Consider the following 6000-nt stretch of genomic DNA (forward strand, 5'->3'; position numbering starts at 1 on the left):
AAGAGTAGGGAGGAGGAGGGGAAAAATAATCGAGAAAATAAAGACATAATAGCACAATCTCTGTGGGCAGATAAAGCAGAGAAATGGAGTTGTCCTGGATTCATTTATCTTCCTATTTCCCTCTGCTGTGATTGAGGGCCTGAGACTGGGGTAAGATGTGGATCTCTCCATTCACCTCCATTTCATCCTGGCTGGGAAACCTTTGATATCTAACAGTATTAATCCCTACTCTTGCTTACTCAGACTGGGGGTTATGACCAGCCAGCAAGTAAGTTTAAACAAATGTGTAAACCTATTACATGTAATCCTCAATGAGAGTATTACTGGAGTAAAATCTGAGCATGGGGACCTCGTGATCTAACACTAAATAGCTGGTTTCCTTCAGTGTGAAGAATGACTCCATACTATGATTCAGGTTTAATATATTGCAGATCTGGTTTGCTCTGGCTAGACTTTATGTTCTTGCACTCTTGGGGCCCTCAAATTTTCTCTTCTGTCAGAGAGAATTTATTTTTCCATGAGCTCAAACTGTTGCAATGACATTTACTCCGCAAAGCTGGAATCCCCTCCAAGGAGGGCAAGGGGGATTTTAAAGCTGATTTAGGTCCTTTAATTAATGAGGCTTCATGGATTTTGGCAGCGATTCTCAGGTTTTAACCTGTAAAGGCTTTAAAAGAATATCCTGAATCAGTCACTGATTATCCTATCAGACAGGAGACTATACAATGAGCTATTCCAGTCAAACAGGCCTGAATTTTATTCCAGAAGGGACCATGACATTTTCAAAGACTGACATGAAGAGAAGAGTTGTAAAAATTATTTTTGCTATTGCTCAGTTTTACTTTTCCAAACAGACCTGAAAATCTTTTGGACTGGAATTGCATCATCACATCTTCTGTTTTTCCTTTCATATTCATATTTAACTACAAACCCTTCACATTTACCGGTACCTATTTTACTCAAGTTAGAAAAGACATGAGAGGGTGACTTTGTGCAGCGCTCTCCAGAAGGGACTAGGGCTGAAAACAGGAGAAGAGGATGAAATTAACAATTCTATGAAGCTCTATTTCAGATTAGCTGTGTATAACAGCAGAACATATGGACTGGCTTGATCTTAAAATACTCCACCAAAATCTGAGCTGTTGTCAACTTTGCTGTTTTCATTGCGGACTAACTTGAAACAATGATGGAGATGGTTCAATTTATCAGTTACATTAATTCCTTTGTATAAATATCAGAAGAAAAATCAAGCAGAACTTTATATCAAAGCATCATTCTGAGGAATGAAGTATTGAATTGTGTTAGGAAGCAACACAAGGCATTAGTACAAGTATCGGGGATGCATTTCCTCAAAGTCTAGGCACGTACACAGTCCCTTTTGTTCTGTTTGAAATTCACCTTGTGTAGACAATCGGTAAGATGTAAACCACAGTAAATCTCTACGGATTGAAATGATTTTGTGCAAAGGTCAACAGGACAATCTACAGCCCATTTAAATCCCTCAGTCTTGTTTTGACAGCATAATGGCCTTGAATGACTGTTTTGGTAGAATAGTCCTTCTGCATGATACTAAATTTCACCCTGTAATTCAGGTCAAACTCCTCTTTATTATGGTAAAGACGTTGCTAAGTAGGTCTTTGTGTTTAGCATACAAGTGATGAGGTGCACTTTGTCTTTTAGAGACAACATAAGATGAATTCTCAAAGCAATTTTTCACTTTGAAAATACTGGTGAGTAATTGCAGCAAACTTCAGACCAACTCATACTCAAAGAGACCTCTGTGCTCTGCTGTCATGAAGAGGGACCATGTTCGTAGCTGTCTGATGTATCAGCCACAGAGTGTCATAACCTCTTCCCTTGCAACTAAGTGAGGTCCATCCTGGCTCCCAAGGTGTTGGCAAATTTAACATGTTACGATACACTACTTATGCCTGATTATGGACCTGTCTGGATGGAGCATCCTGCTTAAACTCAGCCTGATGGAAGTAACTAAGTAGCTCTTAGGGTAAAAAGGAGATCTTGCTTCAGAGTAGGCTTATTTCCCCTATGCCAGTCAATTACTCATTTTGGAACATTCTTAATTTTATGTACATTTTAAATATTATGTATTAATACCAGACCTTGGCACTGTCTGTATTCATCTCTGGTATTATCAGAGACAAAAAGAAAACCAGCATCAGACCAAAGTCCTATAATAATACATCTGCTAAGTGACTACAGTCTTGTCGCTCCTCAGAGTAGTTAATTTACAACTGCCCCCTGGGCACTGAAAAAATGGTAATAAATTTGTGACAAAAACTACTCCATCATTTGCTGTTTTTATCACAAGCCAGAAAATCTGAATGGCCTCAGGCCAACAAATTAATTGAAAATTCCAGTGAGGAAAAACATTTATCACAGAGTGTTTTCAGAGACTCCTGTTGATATCTCTGAAAGATGCCCACACGCTTCTTTCCAATAATCTGAGCTTCTATACTAGCTCAAAATAGCACTGTCTTTTCCACTGGAGGCTGAGAGATTTGAATTTAGCCAGCTTCCCAAGCAAAAGCTTAGAATAGTTGCCAGTGCCTGGGCTTATTTCTTCCATAGTGAGGCAGACACACAGATCTGGGTGTTCAACCGCTCTGAGAGCCTGTGCAAACCTCAGTGTAACATGCACCTGGATTTTAAACAGGTGCAGATGCCATGTTAGTACAGCTTGTAGGCATATTCAAGTATAATTCTTGCTGAAGAGAGTGATGTTGAAATCCGAAGTGCAAGGATTTTCCAGAACTTGGAAGGGTCACCCAGAAGACCTCTTAAACATGTTTTAGAAGACAGAGGGATTCCACTGCTGTGATTTTAAGACATAGACTACTGAATCTGTAACTGGGATCCTAAAGAAACCCCCCAGGCATCAGATCTGTCAACCTCCAGTCTGGAAAATACGTTGAAGCAATCAGGCCACTAATACACCCTACCACAGTATGCAATGAATGGTCACTATCACTATGCATAACCACAACGAGGTCATAACATAGTTACTTGTATCAATATATAATTGAATTGTGGCTTTATTTCAAAGCTTTCCTCATAGATTTAAGGTCTCTACTAAGGAAGGTTTGAAGCAAGGCTACAGATTGAGGTGAAGAAGACAACATTGCCCTGTTTTCCCTAAGACAACTCAAGTGTGTGAAAAAGAGCTCAGTGTTGGTGATAGGCACCTCAGCCACAACATACATGCTTTAATGAACAATTACATCTATTTTTTAAATAGGTAAAGGAATTTACTTTCACTTGCTGGGCATATTTTAGGTTTTCAGTAGTGTAACTTAGATGAGGTTCAAAGCTGGTACAGTGTGCGAATAAAGCTGGAGTAATGTACTGCTGTACATCTTGTCCTGCAAAATGTGGGTGATAGGAAAACACTGATTTCCAACTGGAGATAAACTACTCCTGGTTGCCGGAGCTAGTGTAAAATGAGGCCAAAAGAGGCATTTTGGAGTGAGGCAGAGCTGCTGCAGCACCACGGAGAGCTGCCTCTCTCCAGCTCCCAACGTCAACCATGCAACCCTCCTCTCCAGCCTCACAGGGAATTCCTTGGATCTTGAACCACCTCTAGAACCAGTCAAGGAAAATACAGGCAATGACTTATGAACACTTCACACATCAACTGGCAGATGAACAGACAAGATTATTGCTTTAAAAGTCCTATTATTTGGATGTTGATGAGATCAACGAACACTCCTTACGAAAGCTGTATCACTGTGTCTGTGCTGGGAACCAACTCCTAGGGGTTTCATTCTGTCCCAGCTTGCTGGGAAGGGAATAAATTCAGATGCTCACACTGACAGTATTAGAGTTTTAAATGGCTCATATACTTCATGTTAGGTTTCCTCATAGGGCCAGTCATTGTCTCTAATACCTAAATAAAGCTAATACCACAAAATTTGTAATGTTTATTACCCATCAGACTGGTTGAAGTATTACCAGATTACACTGGAGATGGCAGTGCCAATAAATGATAAAACCAAAGGCCTATGAAGGGATGGATCTTCAGTAGACATAGCAGTAGGGGGGTTTTGTTTGCCTTTGGCAAAGAACAGCTTGTTATTTTGCTATTCAAATTTTGGCTTGAGCTTAACTTCCTGCCAGTGAAAAATCTTTTTTGTTTCTGAAGCTTATTTGACCCTAAAGCATATATCCATAAAATACTTAGGCCACCCTGTTTCTAAAATCTGAAATAATATTGCTAAGAGAGCTGGAATGTTATTCGTTTCCTCCTTCAAACTACAGCACTAACATAGGTAAAAGTAATGACATTTAATTGTGGTGTTGAATAAGATCTTAAAACTGAGGCCTTCCATGAACATTTGCTTTCATGTTCCACAATGTAATAATATTTTTACCTTAGAGCAGACAGAGACTGATGTGAAAAGAAATGCAGCAAAAGCAGTCATGAAGCCATTTCTGAGAACTCAATCATTTGCCTTGCTGTAACTAGATGAAAACATAAGGAAGAATGACAGGTCCTGAATCCAAGTACTTACAGAGTGCAGATAAGGTGTGTAGTAGACAATAAATAGACCATAGCTTCACCTCTTTCCTTATTGATCAAAAGGAAGTGGAATAAGTCAGACTGACTGTTCTTGATGCCTCTGGAACAAGACTTAAGACATGATTCCCTACTGACACATTTAGGTGACAGAACTCCCTTTGTATCTGTACATTAAAAATGATTTGCAGCAAGGTTTTCTGACATCTGAGCATCGCTGGGGAAGAGTGAACTGAGTGGCTCTATTTCCATAAGAAGCAATCTGGAATGTCAGTACAAGCTGGGATATGAGGTGTAACTCTGCTAGAGAAAGGGTGGCTGTCACAGACTGAAGACTGGTTGGAAAGGACATCAGCCCAGATCAGTGGGGGGGATCATCTATACAAGACCATGACCCACCAAAATAGTGTTGTGGTCCTTAGATAGGGAAATCACAAACTGATTTAAACTGGGTGGCTTTGGTCACCATGCACTGCCCTTAATTCCCATGGCTATCAGCATCAAGAGTATTGTCACATTTCAGCAGCTACTGCAGGGGAAAGGTTTGCTTTGTAACACCAATTTGCAGATTCCCATACCATATGCAGGGGAAAAGTCCTCTTTGAATCATACTAAAGAAAAGCTATTAACATTTGAAAGTGAAACAGTCTGGCAGAATGATTTCCCCTCCACAGAGCACAGCTGCAAATGCCTTCTGTACTATTGCTTTTATCTTCAGTAATAGTAGTGCTGCTTGTTGGGGATATCTTAAATTTGCAGAGCCACTTGCAGTGTATCTGTTAAATGTTTCTGCTTCGCAAAGAAAACAATACCCTGTCTCTTATCTATATCACTCAGGCACTCATTTATGCAAGCAAGAAAAGATGTATGTATATATCCAAGGGCATAAGAACCCGAAGCACTTGGATTTTGAAGTATAAGACAATCAGTAGACCCTGTTCTTTTTTTTAGCTACCCCCTGTGAGCTCCTTTGTGACTTTTGTCAGAACACTAAGATTGCATCTCAGATGTACTTGGGAAAGACAGCTCTGTTGGGAGGAAGAAAAACAGAAGCAAAAAGGTCATCTGCTTCTTTTAGGGAGACTGAGTCCCAAATGCACAATGAAGAATACTGTTCCTATTTTGAAAACACTGATAAGGCTGTGACCACTTTCCCCACTCCTGAAAGCAGTGAATCTCTGGGAGGGATTTGTTCAGCTATTCTTGAAGTCTGCTTTAGAGGAGAAAGAGGAAAATAAAGATGGAATTCTTCAACTAAATCTACACCTATATGCTAAAAATAATGATTTGATGCCTTTTTTTTTTTTAACCCAGAAAGAGTTCTGTGACCTACATTTTGTGGCTATTTGTGAGATCAAGATACAGAAATATAAAAATAGAACAAGTGTTGCAGCATTTTTCCTAACCAAGTGTGAAAGCACAGCTCAGCCTGAGGATTCTTGCTGAGTTTGCTGTGGTTATCTGGT

Source organism: Neopsephotus bourkii, unplaced genomic scaffold, assembly GCF_033783945.1.
Source record: "Neopsephotus bourkii isolate Nb327-2 ecotype Australia unplaced genomic scaffold, CSIRO-AGI_Nbou_v1 NB_384, whole genome shotgun sequence".
In the NCBI taxonomy this organism is placed as follows: domain Eukaryota; kingdom Metazoa; phylum Chordata; class Aves; order Psittaciformes; family Psittacidae; genus Neopsephotus; species Neopsephotus bourkii.